We start from the raw sequence: 13,927 nt of genomic DNA on the forward strand, positions 1-13,927 counted from the left end.
CTTGGAACGCCCCACCCCCGGTATCCTGGCCCCGCCCCCAGTCCCGCCCCCTCTCGCCCCGCTGGGCAGAACCGCGCCTTCCTCCGGAGCAGTGGTCCCCACAGGCCGTTGTGCCCGGCGTTTCAGCTCTGCTGCTCCTGGATGGCGGGGTCCCAGGTGCACCCCCTTCCGCCCCGGCCCAGTATAGTGGGGCGCCGGCCGGGAGAGGGGCGGGGGGGGGCGGGCATCGCTCTTCGACTGTGGGCGCCAGTCTGCAGCGCCCTCTGGGCGTGGGCACCGAGCGTCCTCCAGGTGCGTTAGACTCCCCAGATGCTGGCGGCGGGAACACTTTACAGGCTGTGCGAGAGCCTCGAGGTAATGGGGCCTTAAACCGATGGTGCCCTCTCCCCACTCCTCTCCTCCGGCTTCGGAAGGGATCCCTGCGTCCCCACTTCCCCAAGGACAGGTTCCCACATGCCCTCGCCTTCTGCCAGCACTCCAGAAAGTGCTGAAAACTTGGCGCCTTACTTTGAACAGCAGGACATGCTCAGGACTGGCTGTAAAAGGAAAAAACAAAAAAACCCAAAACGTTTTCTGTGTCTTTCTATAGAAGATTGCCCTCTCTCTTCATCCTCTGAGCTAAATGGAAAAATAAAAGCTTTTCTTCCCAGGTCGGACCTCCTCTGGCCTGCAGATCTGAGGAGAACCACTTGAGTTCCTGCTCCTTCGTGATTCCCTAAGAGGCCCTGCGCCCTAGTGTGTCCAACACCCATCAGGCACCTCTGTGCAAAAAGGCTATGGAAGGCCTGTGGGTGTAGCACAAATGGCCTTGAGAGAAAAGGGGAAGAACTGCCAGCCCTGCCTGCAATCTGGTAGGCGGTAGAGATGGTGCCAAATGACCTTCGTACCTGGACCTGGAGACCAAGATGGCGTCTTCCTCACCCATCTTCTCCGGGCCAGTGGGCAAGGACGACCTCAGTTGGCCTGAACTGGGAACCAAGAAGGTCTCCTGAAGTGTCTTGGCCTCTCAGCAGTCCCCCGAGTTTCTCTTTATATGATTTAAACATTCCTGGGTCTTGGTTATACAGGGAGGCCTGAACAATCGGCTGCGGGCCCCTGGGTTCTCCACCCACCCAGCAGGTGTGTCCAGAGCTATGCAGCCTCCTGCCTCCCCATCTCAGTCACACTCCCTGGTCAGAGCACTAAAACATGATGCCCCCTAACAGCACTCGGCCCTGTTTTTGTCCCTGCTCTGAATACCTGTGTGACCTTGGGCAGCTCCCCATTTTGGGGTCTGTTTCCCAAGATCTGTCTTTGGAGGATGATGATCCTCATCAGGGTCTTGGGGGCCTAATGTGGGGTCCCTGAGTGCCTTGGTATCATGGATCATCCAATAGCATGGCACCAGGCCGGGTCTCTCTGGGAACTCAGGGAGTCCTGGTGAGATAAAAAGCCCTTTTAGTAGAAAGGCCCTGTCTCCCCGGGGGGGCTGGCTCCATGGGTCTGAAGTTCATGCTTTAGTCCTTTCAACCCAATGTGGAGGAAAAATAGGTCAGTTTGGAATCTTGCTTTTCCCTACTGCACAAAATAGAGAAAATTGGGGTGGGGCAGGGTGGGGGGCGGGGTTGATGGAGTCTTCAAAAATCACCAGTTTAGTGTTTCTTTCCAACAGTACATTTGCCCCAGGTCAATGTGGATTTCTTTGGGCAGACCAGCAAGAGAAGGGACCCAACAGAGGGGCCCCAAGGAGGCATGGACAGAAAGAAGGGAAGTAGAGGGTCAGGGCTCACCTTTGGCCCAGCTGCCCCCTGGCCTGCTTGCTTCTCCTCCAGCCCAAAGTCCGCAAACTAGCCTTTTCCCTGAAAGCTGTCTCAGAGCTACAGGCCTTTGGAACGCCACAGTGACATCAGCCCATATGCACAGGTATGGCCATCCATCCCTGCTGTGAGTACAGCAGCCTCCTGCCTTGGGACCCATCCCCACCTCCTCCAAGACCTTCATAAATCACGCAACTGAAGTGTTAATATCTGGCTGAGCAGGGGGCCTCTAGCCTCCCATCTGGAGGTACCAAGGCAGGGTCCTCATCCTGATTTGTGTTGCTAACATGGATTATTAAATATGTTCAGGATCATCCCTGGTGAATCCCTAACTGCCTTAAATGTTTCTTCCTTTTCCCACTAAGAGAAAGAAAGTTCCAGAAAGGCAGGGCCAGTGTCTCCCCCACCCTATTTCTCTCATTCTTCCCCTGGGCACCCAGGACTTCATCATGGGAGAAACGCACACTGCTGCCGCTGGGATATGCGGGGCCCTGGGTGCAGGGCTGCCCTTTGCTGTGGTAGGCGCCTGAACTGGCACAGGCATCCTAAAGCAAGTGGACCTCTATCAACACTGAAAATGCATTTAGCCTTCCGCTTGGCGAGCTTACTCTTCCCAGTGTTTTCACTAGTGTCCAAACAGACATGCCTAAATGTTCACCGGTAAAGGAAAAGTGAAATAAATGTGAGTATTCCCACCCTGTGGAAAAGTATACAACGCTTTTTATTTTTTAAAAAGGATTTTATTTAGGGCGCCTGGGTGGCTCAGTCGTTAAGCGTCTGCCTTCGGCTCAGGTCATGGTCCCAGGGTCCTGGGATCGAGCCCCGCATCAGGCTCCCTGCTCCGCGGGAAGCCTGCTTCTCCCTCTCCCACTCCCCCTGCTTGTGTTCCCTCTCTCGCTGTGTCTCTGTCAAATAAATAAATACAATCTTTAAAAAATATTGTATTTATTTGAGAGAGAGTGAAAGAGCGCACGAGCAGGGGGAGGGGCAGAGGGAGAGGCAGACTCCCTGCTGAGCAGGGATAGGGTGGCGGGGGGGGGGGGGGGCGGGGGGCGGGGGGCGGGGGGCGGGGGGGGATCTGGGATGGGAACCTGAGCCCAAGGCACAGGCTTAACGCTTAACTGACTGAGCCACCCAGACGCCCCATACAACAGTTTTTAAAATAAAGCATGTGTTTAAGTCCTGACAAGCAACATTTTTCAAAGCCTCTTTTTAGGTGAAAAAAAGCAAGTTAAATAGTGATCTTTTGGGGCGCCTGGGTGGCTCAGTCGTTAAGCGTCTGCCTTCGGCTCAGGTCATGGTCCCAGGGTCCTGGGATCGAGCCCCACATCGGGCTCCCTGCTCCGTGGGAAGCCTGCTTCTCCCTCTCCCACTCCCCCTGCTTGTGTTCCCTCTCTCGCTGTGTCTCTCTCTGTCAAATAAATGGATAAAATCTTTTAAAAAAAAAAAAGGTGATCTTTATATGGTATGGCCACAATTTTTTTAAAACAAAAACGTGTGTAATGTACATTGATTATGTAAGTAAAAAAAATTTCCTCTAGGGGAGGAAAATGGGATGGGGACAGTGTAGGAGAATTTTTTTTAAGTTTACTCAGTTTTTTAATTTTAGATATATAGATCTATATATAGATCTATAGAGAGAGAGAGCATAGGTGGCTCAGTCGGTTAAGTGTCTGCCTTGGACTCAGGTCGTGATCCCAGGGCCCTGGGATCGAGTTCTGCATTAGGCTCCCTGCTCAGCAAGAAGTTTGCTTCTCCCTCAGCCTGCCGCTCCCCCTGCTTGTGCTCGCTCTCTCTCTGTCAAATAAATAAAATCTTTTTTTAATGGTAAATTTTACATTATGTATATTTTACAATAAAAAGGAATGCAAAAATCTCCACCTCACTTTCAATACCTACCCCCCAAAATAATAATAAACACCTATGCAACTACTACTGTTTATCAACTCTTAACATGATCTTTTTTCTTTTATTATTTTTGTATGAAACGAAACATTATAGATTCCATTGAGTCTTCTCAATTTGTTTTGAGATTTATCCATGTTGGTACATGTGGCTCTGGGTCACTTACCTTAATTGCTGTGTTATCATTTATTGTAGGCATATATCACAGTTTGCTTATCCATGGACCTTTGGTTGTTTCCAGTTTTTCAATATTATATACAATGTTGCAGTCGATTCTTGTACCTTTCTCCTCCAGTGCATGGGAGACTTTCTCTAAAAGTAGATAAAACTGGGTTTTAGATACAACTATATTCAGCTTCTTAGGAATTGCTCTAAATTCTCTAATTGCTCAAATTGCTCTCCAAAAGGGTCCATAGCAATTTATACTCTCAGCAGGAGTTATGAGGGTTCCCATTTTTCTACATCTTCTATATAACTTGGCATTTATTGGACATTTTATATTTTGCCAATCTGAAGCAAGTAAAAAATCTCATTGTCATTTGATTTTGAATGGCCAGGGCGCCTGGGTGGCTCAGTCGGTTGGGCGCTGCCTTTGGCTCGGGTCGTGGTCCCAGGGTCCTGGGATCGACCCCCGCATGGGGCTCCCTGCTCGGCGGAGAGCCTGCTTCTCCCTCTCCCTCTGTCTGCCGCTCTGCCTACTTATGCTCTTTCTCTATCTCTGTTAAATAAATAAATAAAAATCTTTTTTAAAAAAAAGAATGATTTTGAATGGCCCTACTGTTACGAAACGTTTTACTGAAGCCTTTTATTGCTGGCTGCTTGGGCCTGGTTACTCTTGGTTACTCCCCATATTTGTTTTCTTCTCCTTTTTTCAGTAAAACCACCCCTACATTTCAACTGGCCTCTTGGCCATTCGAAATAAAGACTCTCTTTCGCACCATCACTTACAGCTGTATGTCGCTGCCTGATGAGGATTTTGCCCGTGGGACGGAGCAGAGATGGTGTACATACATTGAGGGAAGTGTCAAAGGGAGGAACAGGTTCTTTTCCTTTCCTGTTTTCATGCCTCCTGGCTGGGTTGCAGATATGATGGATGCAGCTGGAGCAGTCATCTTGGACATGAAGTGAACTTGAGAACAGAGACCGTGCATGGCAGAGGACGAGGTTAGAAGGAGCGTGGGTCCCCAGCCAGTGATGCAGCACACCAGCCTGGGACTGCCTATGCAGCTGTGTGCGTGATGGAGAGCCACACTTCTGCGTTTCTTCAGACACGATTATCCCGGATTCTCTACCCCCCGCCGGGGAATCTAATTCTGACAATACACTGGTCAATCCGGCCTTCTGCATGTGACCCAAGAGAGTGTGGGGAGCACAGCCATGTGTGGGGAGGTGGGAGAGGGACGGTTTGAAGGTGCTGCCAGTAAGTGCCCAGGGTGGCGGGGTGTGTGTGTGACCCCACTAGCTCCCCAGTCCTGGACTGTATTACATTCTGGATCTGACTCGTGTCCCCTAACAACCTCTGTCCCCAAAAGAAGTCTTTTTTTTTTTTAAAGATTTTATTTATTTATTTATTTATTTATTTGACAGAGCGAGACAGTGAGAGAGAGAACACAAGCAGGGGCAGTGGGAGAGGGAGAGGCAGGCTTCCCACGGAGCAGGGAGCCCGATGTGCTTAACCACTGAACCACCCAGCCACCACCCCCCAAAAGAAGTCTTGATGAGAAGTTTTTGGAGTGATGGGATGTTTTCAGAGGCTGAAGCCCATGCGGTCCCTCCGCTCTGCTCATGCGGCTGGGACCACTCTCACAGGGTGGCAGGCATGCTAAGGGGGCTCCACAGGAAGCCCTCACCCCGGTCTGCAGCGCTGCTCTGCTTGAGTCCATGGGGACCCTTGAAGAGTGAAAGGCCAGGGGAAGGTTTTGTTACTTCCAAGCAACTTGCATGTTTGTTTTCATGGCTAGCGAGAACTCCGTAACTTACATGGGATCTGTTTGCACTTCTGTGCTCAGGAAGCGCTGAAGGAGGGGTTGCGGGGGAGTATTGTGAGTGTACTGAACTTCTCTGTGCTGCTTCTCTGTTGCCATCCCCAACCCCTGCCCCACCCGACACCACCTATCCATTTCTGATGTATAGTTTTGCTGCCCATCTAAATTGCCTCTGATATTTGCTAGAATGTTAGGAGAAAAAGAGCATAAATGCGCCCTTTGTAAATATCATTGGCATTTACACATCCACATCAGAGTTACTTCCCTAAAGCCTTCCCCTTGGGGGATGATTGTGTTTATCACCTGATGCTGCCCATCCCACCACCCTAAGGAGACCTAAGGACTCTTTGTTTATGAGGGTTTTTTTTTTTTTTTTTTTTTTGGAGGAAGGTGGACTGTTGCTCCTTCATTTGATAAAGCGTGTCCGGAGCTGCCATGCTGCCCGGCCACCTCAGGAGCAGCCTTTGCTGGAGGCTCAGACGGGAAGCTCTCAGGCAGGTGAGCCAATGCCAGCCTCGCCCTCCCAGGTGCCGACAGACTGATTCACACGGAGCTACTTCCTGAGCTGGGGTTGCTTGTCTCTGGCCCACAGCCGCCCGTCCCTACTTCCCAGCGACTGGGCCTTTCCCTGACTCAGCCCACTGTTGGCAAGAGGCTCAGGTGCTGATGTTCCTAGAGCAGGGAAGCTGCACACCATGTCTGTCCCACCCACCCCCACCGTCTCAGCTAGCAAAAAGACGCAATTTCCTCCGACACATTCTTAGCATTGCCTTAGCTGTGTGACCTCGAGCCAGTAAATTAGCCTCTCTGTGCTTTGATTTGCTCCCCTAATACTAGTACCTACTCAGAGAGTTGCAGTGAGGATTAAGAGAGAAGCACCGTGAAGGGTTTAGCACAGTGCCTGGCACACGGGGCCTGCATGTGAGTGATGCTGAGGATGTGACAGTGGGCCTGGGAGAGCTAGGTAGAACCTCAGCTTCGTAGCCCTCTCCCCTGCGACCTGGGCCAAGGTGCTTAAGGCTCCTGAACTCAGATTGTAGTGAAGGTTACTGGAGAGAATGCCCGCACAACACTTAGCACTTCACTTGGCCCCAGGCCTGGTAAACAGAGCTAGGAGAGAAGTGAGGCATTCTAAGGCCTCAGGGGAGACTGTGGGGTGGGCTCTGAAGAGGAAGGAGCTCACAGCAGCCCGGCTGTGCAAGGCACGTTGGGATGTGGATGCAGGTACACGTGTGGCGCACGTGCGCGTGGCAAATTCACCCCACAGATGTGGAGGCACCTTTGCATTCCATTACGGGGACTGTATTCGGCAGAGATGGCAAACAGCTCCCAAGGAGAGATTTCCATAAGGAAATTGCATATGAGAATCCAGATTTCTGATTTTCTAGCTGAATCAGAAGAGCTAGTAACCCTGGACCCCCATCCCATCAGGGCTGCGACCAGCTAAAGCCACGACTCGTGAAGTGCATGCATTTCCAGCACATCTGCCACCTCGTGGGCCCTGCAGGAGGCTGACGTCCAAGAGCCTCCGCACAACATCGAAGCGTGTTGGCTCTGGCCTGAGACTGCAGGTGCGCTCTGGCCCTGCCTCCCTGGACAAGTCATACAAGCCCTCTAAGCTTCAGCTTTGTCATCTGTAAATGGCATGTAAGACTAGTCCCTTCCTGGGGCGCCTGGGTGGCTCAGTCAGTTGAGCATCTGCCTGCCTTCGGCTCAGGTCATGATCTCCAGGTCCTGGGATCAGGCTCCCTGCTCAGTGGGGAGTCTGGTTGTCCCTCTCCCTCTGCTCCCCCCCCCCCCCCCCGGTGCGTGCACAAGCACGCACTCTCTTCTCTTTCTAGCTCTTGCTCTCAAAATCTTAAAAAAAAAAAAAAGCAGGGGGCACCTGGATGGCTCAGTGGGTTGTCTGCCTTCAGTTCATGTCATGATCCCAGGGAACCCCGCTTCTCCCTCTGTCTCTCCCTCCCCTCCCAGCTTGTGCTTTCTCGTTCACTCTCAAATAAATAAATCAAATCTTTAAAACTATATATGTGTGTGTGTATATATATATATATATACACAGAGAGAGAGGGAGAGACTAGTCCCATCCTAATACAGTTGTTCTGGGGGCAATGGGATAATATATGCAAATCACTTAACACCTTGCTGTTACTGCTTCTGGTACCAGCTCATGATTTCGGGATCAAAACTGACCTCGGTAGGGGCGCCTGGGTGGCTCAGTCGTTGGGCGTCTGCCTTCGGCTCAGGTCATGATCCCGGGGTCCTGGGATCGAGCCCCACGTCAGGCTCCCTGCTCGGCGGGAAGCCTGCCTCTCCCTCTCCCACTCCCCCTGCTTGTGTTCCCTCTCTCGCTGTGTCTCTTTCTAATAAATAAATAAAATCTTAAAAAAAAAAAAAACTGACCTCGGTAGAGACTGGAAAGGGCCTTCCTTAATTTGGACAGTTTGTTTTCTCCCCAGGTCATAACCACACTGTGGGAAAATTTTTAAAAATCCCCTCTGCTCCAGGTACTGATCCCTTCCTACCACCCCCCAACTCTTGGCAAACCCTGATCTTTTTACTGTCTCCATAGTTTTGCCTTTTCCAGAATGTCGTGTAGTTGGAATCATATGGTATGGAGACTTTTCAGATTGACTTCTTTCGCTGAGCAATATGCATTTAAGCTTCTTCCATGTCTTCTCACGGTCTGATAGCTCATTTCTCTTTATCTCTGAATAATATTCCATTGTCTGGATGTATCCGTTTGCTTATCCACTCACCTGCTGAAGGACATCTTGTTTGCTTCGAAGTTTGGGCAATTATGATTAAAGCTGCTATAAACATAATCTGCCTGCAGTCTTTTGTGTGGACCTAAGTTTTCAACTCATTTGGGTAAATACATAGGAGCATGATGGTTGGGCAATATGTTAAGACTGCCTTTTAATCTCATAATACATGAATAAAATCACATCGGATTCAACTGATACACATATTAGTTAGGAGTCTTGCATTTATATGCATATATGAAAATAGCCCATGTTTATGGTTTGTGTGCCACAGTTCGGATTTTTTCAAGGTCATTACAGTTTTGTAGAGTAACTTGGGAAATTTTCGTTTTCCATGCTCCGTAAAATTTATATAAGCTAGGCATTTATATATTCCTTAAAGATTTACAGAACTTGAGGTGCCTGGGTGGGCTCAGATGGTTAAGCGTCTGACTTCAGCTCAGGTCATGGTCTCCAGGTCCTGGGACCGAGCCCCATGTTGGGTTCCCAGCTCAGCGGGGAGTCTGCTTCTCCCCTCCCTCTGCCCCTCCCCCGTTCATGCTCTCTCTGTCTCAAATGAATACATAAAATCCTAAATAAAAAAGACTTACATAACTTGTCCCTTAAAAGAGTCTGGGCTCATGACCTTATATATCTTCGACTGTCTTTTTTCTTTTCTTTCTTTCCTTTTCTTTCTTTCCCTTCCTCCCTCCCTTCCTTCCTTTTCTTTCTTTTTTTTTTTTTGCTATCTTAACCATTTTTAGGTGTACAGTTCAGTAGTAATTCACATTGTTACGCAGCAGCTATCCAGAACTTTTTCATCTTGCAAAGTAAAACTCTATACCCATTAAACAGCAACTCTTCATTTACCCCTCCCCCCAGTCCCTGGAAACCACTGTTCTGTTTCCATAATTTTAACTACTTTAAATAACCTCATATAAGGGGAATCAGACAGTATGTCTTCTTGTGGTTTCACATATCATAATGTCAAGGTTATTCATGTTGCAGCATGTGTCAAAACTTCCTTTCTCTTTAAGGCTGAACAATATTCCATTATATGTATGGACAACGTTTTCTTTATTCATTCATCTATTGATGGACACTTGGATTGTTTCTACCTTTTAGCTATTGTGAACAAGGCTGCTATGAACATGGGTATGCAAATATCTCTTATTCTTTTGAATATATACACCTGGAATTGGGATTGTTGGATCATATGGTAATTCGATTTTTAATTTTTTTGAGTAACCCCCAAACGGTTTTCAATAACAGCTGCACCTTTGGGTAGATACGTGACATTTGATGTTCCCAGCCGTGCACAAGGGTTCCAGTTTCTGTACATTCTAACCCTTGCTGTTTTCCGTTTCACCGAAGCCATGATGAGTGATATCCCACTGTGGTTTGATTTGCATTTACCTAAAGATTAGTGACATTAAGCATCTTTTCAAAAGCTTGTAGATCTTTGCATAGAACATCTTCAGAGAAATTCACTTTGCCCTTTTTAAAATCAGATTCTTTTTCTTCTTCTTGAATCGTGGTTCTTTATACGTTCTGGATATTAACCCCTTATAAGATACATGATTTGCAAAGATTTCCTCCCATTCTGTGGGTTGCCTTTTCACTCTGATTATTCCCTTTGATGCATAGATTTTTTTTAAGTTAGATGTAGTCTCATTTTGCTTCGTTGCATGTGCTTTTGGTGTCATATGCAAAAAATCACTGCCAAATCCAAAGCCATGAAGTTTTCTCGTTTTCTTCTAGGCGTTTTACAAGTTTTAGGTCTTTCATTTTAGGTCTTCAATCCATTTAGAGCTCTTTTTTGTATTTGGTGTAAGGTAAGCGTCCAATTTCATTCTTTTGCAAGAGGATATCCTATTTTCCTGACATCTACTTTCCCTATTGAATGGTCTAGGCACTCCTGTTGAGGACCATTTGACCCTATATGCAAGGATTTATTTTTGGGCTCTCTATTCTATCCTATCGGTCTATATGTCTGTCTTTATGCTAGTACCACATATTTTTTTTAATAAAAAATTGAGGTATAATTGAAACATAACATTATATATTAGTTTCAGGCATATAACATGCATGAATCAATATTTGTATATATTGCAAAATGATCACAATGTGTAGTTAACATCCAGTTTTGATTACTGTAGGTTTGTAAAAAGTTTTGACATCAGGCAATGTGAGACCTTCCTTCACCTTTATTGACTAGCTTCTTACTTTTATAGTTATTAGTCTATTTTTCTATTATTCCTTAATTCTGGAACTTTATATTTCCATAGAAAATTTGATTTTTAATTTATAGGTAGGCTTGGTTTTTTTTTTTTTTTTGGTGGACTTGTTTTTTAAAAGATTTATTTGAGAGAGCGAGCAGGGGGAGGGGCAGAGGGAGAGAGAATCTTAAGCGGACTCCCCACTGAGCGCAGAGCCCAACACAGGGCTCGATCTCCCCACCCTGAGATAATGACCTGAGCCAAAATCGAGTAGGACACCTGACTGAGCCACCCAGGTGCCCCTATAGGTAGACTTTTTACACAAGGTTCTATAATTTAAAAAAACCTTGCAGTTTCATAAATCCCCATTTGTGTTTTTCACCTATTTTTAAAATTCTGATTTGCCAAACGTATGTCTCATTTTTGTTTTTAACCAGTCAAGCCTATTCCTTTTTTGTGACGTTTATTATTAATCCTTCCTATATTTTTTGTAATTTTGTTATTTTACTAGCTTTTTTTTTAAAAGATTTATTTTAGGGAGGGGGGAGGGGCAGAGGAAAAGGGAGAAAATCTGAAGCACTCTGTGCTGAGCATGGGTCCGGGAGCCCAGAATGTGGCTTGTTCTTACAACCTTGAGATCATGACCCAAGCAGAAACCAAGAGTCAGACACTCAGTTGACTGTGCCATCCAGGCGCCCCTTACTAGCTTCTTAAATTATCTTCAGACTTCCTTGGCTAAATATTTTTCTCTGAATAGCCTTTGGCCCAAGTCCCCCAAGTTTTGATATATAGCACTGTTACTCATTTTGAAGTTGCCCCAAATGGTTTATTCCAGATTATCCTCTAACCTAGGAGTTAAGAACTGTATTTTAAACATTTCTAAGATGTATTTCTAAGCTGTATTTTTGGCCTTCTTTTCTAATTCTCTTCAGTGAAAACTACTGCATTCTATTCAACTGAATTGTGTCCTGGACGATGTCAGAACTGACTTTCAAAGTGGGGGTGGGGGAGCCTCCCAAACATCCCTCCTCTCCGCTAGGGTGATCTCCATGCTCCCCCCCACCCCCTGACCCCCGACCCCCGATGTAAGATGGGCCCACCAGGTGTTGAGACACAACTTTTCAGGGCTTCTTCCCATGAAAGTCCTGGGGTGAGACTGAGGTGAGATGGGCTTGGCCCTCGCGATGGAACTCTTCTCTGTAATCCGCAGTGCCGACTTCACCCTCCCTCCAGATTCCCGCTACTTCCACGCTTTGCCCATCATGCAGACAGGTCACTCCACTGCTCCTGGATATAGGGCAACTCCCTATTGTTAACATCCTGGCAGTCATCAGGACTGTATTAGTACCAAGAAAAAAGATTAAATGTACCAACAACTAAAATGCTGTTAAGTTCCTTAATCCTTTCAACAGTTTTCCTAGTGATTTATTCTGCAACTTGAATCAAGAGCTCATATGCAGAAACATAAATGAGCTCCAATCCCAGTGTTCTGAGGCTGCATGTAGGCAAATTAAAAACCCCTCCCCCCAACCTTTCGTTAACTCACTGTAACAGGAGTCACTCACTGCCCCAGAACGACACAGATCTCATTTAATTCTCACAATTTTAGGAGGTAGGTCTCATTTCCCTTACCTACACATGAAGAAACTAAGGCTTAAAAGATGAAAACCATTTGCCTAATGATGTAAAGCTAAAAGCTTGCAACCTGGGCTAATCCCAGAGTCCTGACTCTGAACCATTATACTCTGATGTCCAAGAAAACTTGAATTAAACTCAACCTAGCAAATTTCTTTCTTCAAACTACAGGGCTATTTCATTTGGTTTAAGTTCCTGGTGAATATTCAGAAAAATGTCCTGTGACTGAAACAGAGAGGAAATGAGAAATTGTCTACAGGATATAGAGGTAATGACATTAAATAAAAATTCCAGTGAATTTTGAGCTTCCTGTAGATCTGTCCTGCAGTTCTCTTAGGTTCTTAGCATCAAGCACTCCTCAGATGCAAGGTTCTGGGTGCAGCCAAGATAGTATTCCCATTTTTTTTTTTAAAGATTTTGAGACAGAAAGCACACGTGCATCAGTGGGGTGAAGGGCAGAGGGAGAGGGAGCAGCAGACTCCCCGCTGAGCAGGGAGCCCGATTCGGGACTCAGTCCCAGAACCCTGAGATCATGACCCGAGCCAAAGGCAGACGCTTCATGTACTGAGCCACCCAGGTGCCCTGACAGTATGTGACTTGACAGATGGGAACACCGAGGCCTAGCGGGCCAGGATCACACAGCCTCCTAGAGGTGTGCACCGGTGCCACAGCGCTCCATGCTTCTCACCTGTGTTCGCAGATTTACTGTCTGGGAGCATCCAAATCCCGTCAGGTTAAATCGGTCCTTGAAAGCTAGCTAGGTAAAGTAGACAGTGAACACTGCTCCTCTGGGGTTCCTGTGCCCTTCCCCCAGCCTTCCTGAGAATCAGTCGTGAGGGCCGAGAATGACTACTATCCAGGCCACCTAGGAAACTTGCTTTTCTTAGGTTCGTAAAAGCTAGGGTGGGAGGATGTAATTTCACCTCTATGATGTGGGATAGGTCAACAATTCCAGAGGGGTTGCTTTCAGCTCAGAACAGAACCAAAACAAGATAAAATTAAAACTGGCATAAAATTAAAAGTGTATGATGAACATGTCTTTTCCCACGTAGTTTTATGTAGATCTCTGCTTTGGAGTCTTATCAAATTATCTGTATGGCTTAAAACAAAATGAATAGCTATAGAAGGGAGAGGAAAATGGAAATGGTATTAGCATTAGCTGAGGATTGGGTTCTACGTACCTTTTTAAGATCCTCTCAATTCTTAAACTCAGTGACCTAAATAGTACTCATCCATGGGACAGGTGGAGTTAACATACCCAAGTTCACAAGGTTGTGAATTGGGAGGTAAACTTCAAATCCATGCCTGAACCCAAACTGTATTCTCCTTCAGACAACACTGTCTCTGGAAGTTCATGTGGAAAGGAGACAAACACCTATAGGTAAAGGTAAGTGATTTGATTTAATCCTCAAAATAACCTTGAAGAAATATCAAGGAAACAGGCTGAAAGTTTAATCCTATGAAGTGTGTAATCACTCTATGTAATTAGACAGAGATCCTAAATACTAATCAAAAGATAGGAATACCATCAGAGTAATCAGTAGCCCCAGATTAGCATCCATGTGATAAAAATGTTTGCTTTTCCTTAAATCAGAGTAAACTTGAATGGGCAATCTGAATTATAATTGAGGTACAGAAGGGTA

Source organism: Zalophus californianus, chromosome 8 (assembly GCF_009762305.2).
Source record: "Zalophus californianus isolate mZalCal1 chromosome 8, mZalCal1.pri.v2, whole genome shotgun sequence".
Taxonomy (NCBI): Eukaryota; Metazoa; Chordata; class Mammalia; order Carnivora; family Otariidae; genus Zalophus; species Zalophus californianus.